Source organism: Felis catus, chromosome C1, assembly GCF_018350175.1.
Source record: "Felis catus isolate Fca126 chromosome C1, F.catus_Fca126_mat1.0, whole genome shotgun sequence".
Classification (NCBI taxonomy): Eukaryota; Metazoa; Chordata; class Mammalia; order Carnivora; family Felidae; genus Felis; species Felis catus.
In genome coordinates, this window is record NC_058375.1 from 143,689,899 (window position 1) to 143,695,218 (window position 5,320).

At 37.3% G+C, this 5,320-nt stretch overlaps 1 pseudogene; it reads right to left on the reverse strand.

Annotated features, from left to right (window-relative positions):
- Positions 1-1,285: 1,285 nt before the first annotated feature.
- Positions 1,286-2,072, reverse strand: LOC101087167 (annotated as a pseudogene).
- Positions 2,073-5,320: the final 3,248 nt, after the last annotated feature.

The following is a 5,320-nucleotide window of genomic DNA, read 5'->3' on the forward strand; positions in this document are numbered from 1 at the left end:
TAATGTCACAAAGCTTTTTCCCTATGTCTGCTTCAAGAGTGTTACAGCTTCAGGTCTTATGTTCAGGCTTTCGATCCATTTTGAGTTAATTTTTTGGACATGGTATTGGCATAAAGTAAAAGTTCAACTTCATTCTTTTGCAGTGAGGTTATCCAGTTTTTCCAACATCATTTGTTCAAACATTCATTAAGTTTTGAAAATTCTTGGACAGTCTATCGTCAAATATTGCTTCTGTCATATACTCCCTAGCCTCTTTTTCTGTTAGAAGTCTTAATATTCGACATACAATGTAACTCTTGCTCTTTTCTGATTTTCATTCATTTTTTTTCTCTCTGTGCTTCAATCTAGTATTTTACAGTGGTTTATATTCTAATTCAGGATGATCTTTGCTGTGTCCAATGTAATAAGCCCATCTCTCTTTTTTTTTTATGTTTGTTTATTTTTGAGAAAGAGAGAGAGAGAGAGAGCAAGTGTGGGGAAAGGGCAGAGAGAGAGGGAGACACAGAATCCGAAGCAGATTCCAGGCTTTGAGCTGTCAGCACAAAGTTGGACACGGGGCTGGAACTCACAGACTGCAAGATCATGACCTGAGCCGAAGTCGGAGGCTTAACTGACTGAGCCACCCACACGCCCCAGCCCATCTATTCTAATTGTAGTTACTATATATTTTTTGAGCTTTTATGCCTCAAGAGAGTGAATTCTATGGGCTGACTGATAGATCCTGGTTAAGTTCCACCAATTAGGGGTACTGGCACAGAAGAGTAAAGGAAGGGAGGAGAGCAGAGGCAGGATATGCATAGCCCTGGTTTCTTCCCTCCATCCCTAGTCCCTGAAGGGTGTCTGTATTCTTGCAGGATTATGTTCTGCCAGCCAGCTGTCTTAAACAAAACTTCATCTGAGTCCAGTAACTGCTCTTCCCTCACCTCTTTAGGCTTGAAGGAGATGATCTGTCTTGCTAATACCAGTTCTTAGACAATGCACCAACTCTAGTGTTTTCCTTATAATCCTACACTTAGCTTTGTCCTTTCATTCAACACTTTTCAAATCACTCACTTTGGGCAAACTATTTTTTTCTATCTGAGACATTGACTATAGTGGAATTGATATGTAGATGAACTTGGTTTATCAACATTTTATTAACTGATTACAGGAGTTTTTCATAGTTTTAAAGGCCATTTTCACACAAGTATTCTATAAAGTGTCCCATGTTGCCTTTTACCACTGTTTTTCATGCTGTATTATCTTTAAGTATAAAGACTTCCAATCATATCACCAAGAAACCATTTCACTCACTGCTCTGTTTGGCTGCCCGTGTCTTGTCTCTCTCTCCAGCATTGGTGAGGCAGGTACCTTTCCAAAGGGAAGAGAAACCCATTGTTTATTGCCTTTGTGAATAATGAAAATGTGGGAGAGCTGGTTGGCAAAGCTGTTGCCACTGGCATCTTTGACATGAACTACACTGAAAGAACCAGTGTGTCGCTCTCTGTTGGTGGTCACACCAATTCTTCCTACGTTAACACCTTCAGTCACCATATACAGATTACCAGTGTCAAACTTGATGAAAGTAGTAAACTTCCAAGTCTCCACATCAGTATGAATAGTGTCATTCACCTTGATGAGGGTATTAGGGTAGTGGATTGTGCAAGCATCAGCGGTCATCGGATGAGGGATTCCTTTGGTTTCCACAAGGATCTTTCTCACTTTGCACAACCTGTACTTGGTTTCCTCAGATGGAATACCATGAATAGTAAAGTGACTCTTGGTGTCACGGGTTAGACACCAAGATGTCTAAATGCCACTGCTTTTGACATCCATAAAACCAGGAGGTAGGTTATATCAGTTTGGACCTTGCTGTCTATCTTAATGAAACACTACAGGCTTATCTTCTTTACTTCATCTTCTGTTAGGGCACACATAAGCCTGCTCCTTAGGAAAATAATGAAAGGGAGACATTATCTCAGCCTATGGAGATTTGTATGTATTTGGATAAGGAACAGACACACCAGTTAATCTAGCATCCGATGCTTTAGAGCTGCTGTATGCTTCATATGTTTCTTGGGACCATGAGCCATGGCTGTTCCAGGCACAAAAAGCTTCTTTTATGGCTTCAGAGCTATGATTCATATGGTATTTCTTGTGATATTAGAAATGAGTTATTACTCATTTTCCTACAATTTTTGTGGCTATTTTTACTTGTCTATTTTCTGTTTGCCTTTTAGAATCTGCTTATCAAGTTAAAAATATAATACTGGTGTTTTTATTGGACAAATATAAAATGTATAGATTAGGAATAGGTGAAATCTTTATGAGTCCACTTACTCATGAATGTAGTACTCTTTCAATTTGTTCCAGTCCTCATTTGTATTTCTCACTGGTTTTTTAGAGTTTTCTTTGGAGAGGTTTTTTACAGTTCCTATTATCCTAGATATTTTACACAGTTGTTATTGCAAATGTTGTCTCCTTCCATTATAACCTGTAGCAGGTTTTGATTTACACATAGGAAGCCTACTGATTCTTGATATGACTATTTTAATTTTGAACCCACCCATTTTATTGAGTTATCTTCATGTTTGTAGTGGTTATAATTTTTCCAAGTTTTCCTTTAACCAGACTCTGGTAAGAGAAAAATAGAAGAAGCACTCAGATGCTGTGTTCAACAGAAACTTTAAGCAGGAGGTGACCCTTTAACTGAGTCCCCAGATTCAAAAGGGATTTTGATAGTTGCAAATAAAGGTGAAAGATATATGGGAAGAAATTCTAGATTAAGGAATGAACATAAGGTAAAGATTAAAAGAGACAAAATACATGGTTGACTTGAGGACTTACATGTCATTCCGTATCATGCGGCAGAGGGCTATGAAGTGGAGAGTTCTGATACATGAATATTATTAGAAGCAATGAACTCATACAGTATCTGCAAGAGTTGGTGACTAACTGGTGGGGAGAGGAAAACAGAGGAAAAGGTGAAGGATTCTGGCTGGGGCAGTGGATGGAACAAGGAAGGATTTGTGAGAAAGAGATGAATTCACTTTTGATGAAGTTGCATTTGAGAAGCCTTTGGAGCATATACATACTAATTTACAAAATATGACTATGTGTTAGATCCAGTCATTCATTTGTTCAACAAATATTGATTAAATGCTCTCTTCAAATCAGACACTTTCTTCCTGGCAGGAGTAGCGATTGGGACATGCCTCACGCCCTATTTTAGCAATCAAAATAGGATGGTATAAAAATATTTGTTATTTATATATTTTATATCTAAAAAGAAAGCAACATAACTGTTATGGGCTGAATTATGTCTCTTCAAAATTCATGTTGAAGTCCCAACTCCCAGCACCTCAGAATGTGAGAGTATTTGGAGATTAAATCTTTAAAGAGGCACTTAACTTAAAACAAGGCTTAAAGTAGGGCCCTAATCCAGTGGCACTGGGGTCTTTACAAGATGAGGAAGAGACACCAGGAATACCTACACACAGAGGAACAAATATATAAAAAGTAGCAAGAGAGTGGCCATCTGGAAGCCAGGGAGAGCCGGCACCATAATTTTGGACTTCCATCCTCTGGATGGGGGAAAAGTAAATTTCCTTTTTTTTTCTTTTTCTTTTTCTTTTTTTTTAATGACAGCCAGTATGTGGTATTTTGTAATGGCAGCCCAACAACAAATACAGTGACTGACAATTAAAACATGCATTTGTGCGGTGCCTGGGTGGCTCAGTTGGTTGAGTGTATGACTCTTGATTTCAGCTCAGTTTGTAATCTCATGGTTTGTCAGATCGGGCCTGGTGTCAGGCTCCTGTGCTGACAGTGAGGAGCCTACTTAGGATTCTCTCTCTCTCTCTCTCTCTCTCTCTCTCTCTCTCTCTCTTCCCCTTCCTTGCTTGCATACACGTGCTCTCTCTCTCTCTCTCTCTCTCTCTCTCTCTGCCCCTTCCTTGCTTGCATACATGTGCTCTCTCTCTTTCTCAAAATAAATAATCTTTTAAAAAAACCCTTGAAAACAAATATAAAAAAAAATCTCGTGTGTTTATAGGCACACAGAAAATAAATTAATGATAAAGATCAAGAAGTAGACAAAAAGATGCATAAAAATTCTTTTTTCCAACTTTATTAAGGAGTAATTGACAAATGTAATTGTATATATTGAAAGTGTACAATATCATTATATAGATGCACACACACACATAGAATGATTTCTAAGATCAAGATAACTAACACATCCATCACCTCACACATTTAACTTGCATGTGGGTGTGGTGAGAAGGTTTGAGTTACTCTCAGCAACTATCAAGTATACATTACTGTATTATTAACTAGAGCAATTTATTTGTCTGAAACATTTTTCAGAAGGTAACTAAATATTTAAATATAATATTAAATTAGACTGTACTCTCTCAGCAAAAGACATAATTTATTAAAAGAACTTTAAAATGTTTAAATCACTTCTTTTTTGCCATTTTCTTTGGTCAAATGAACTTTGCATTAATCTTGACAGTCTCAGAATGATTCAAATCCAGGGATAAAATATGGAAATTAAAATGTTTCTTATTCTGTGATATGGAGTAATTAGATGATTTGCTTCAGTATGTTGACCTTTCATTTATAAGCTATTTTTTTGAAGCATGTTCTTAATGTATTATACAGAAGCAATGTTCTCAGAAGGGTAAATAACAAAGTGAATAAGTTACTTTTTTTTTCTTTTTAGTAAATGCCAGTTCTTCAGCCTTTAACAAATTATTGCTGGAAAATAAGCTCATACTTCACTGTTCTGGAACATATAGTTTGTGATATCAGTATGAAAACACTAGCTGTGAAAGACAGCTGGATCAATAGGATGAAGTAGCCGAGAGAGTAACTTCTGTGGACCACTTCAGTTCAAGGTGCTTTATTCACAATCACTGCCTCTCTTCTACAGTGTATACAAATTGTCCAACAGAGTTCATCCTTAAATGTTTCCACAGACTGACATTTAAATAATGTTTTTTTCCCCCATTGGAAAATTACTCAGATTATGTTTTAAAAGCATCTGATTTTCCCTTGAAAGCCTTGAAAAATAAGATGATGGTACAGTGGCAGAAGTGAGGCAGGTCTCTGTGACCCTTGACCTCTGATTTGGGTAATTCAATAATTAGGAAGACAATTCATACTGACATAAACAATAGAAAGAACCTGCTGGTACATGTGCTGAAAAATCCAGAGTGTTGGCAGATTACAAGCGCACGTTAATTAGTCTTCTACTCTATCTTTCAGGGATTCTTTCCTTAGCTTGTTGGCTATAGTCCATCAAGGGCTCAAAAGTGTTGTAGCAAGTCCTGACCTC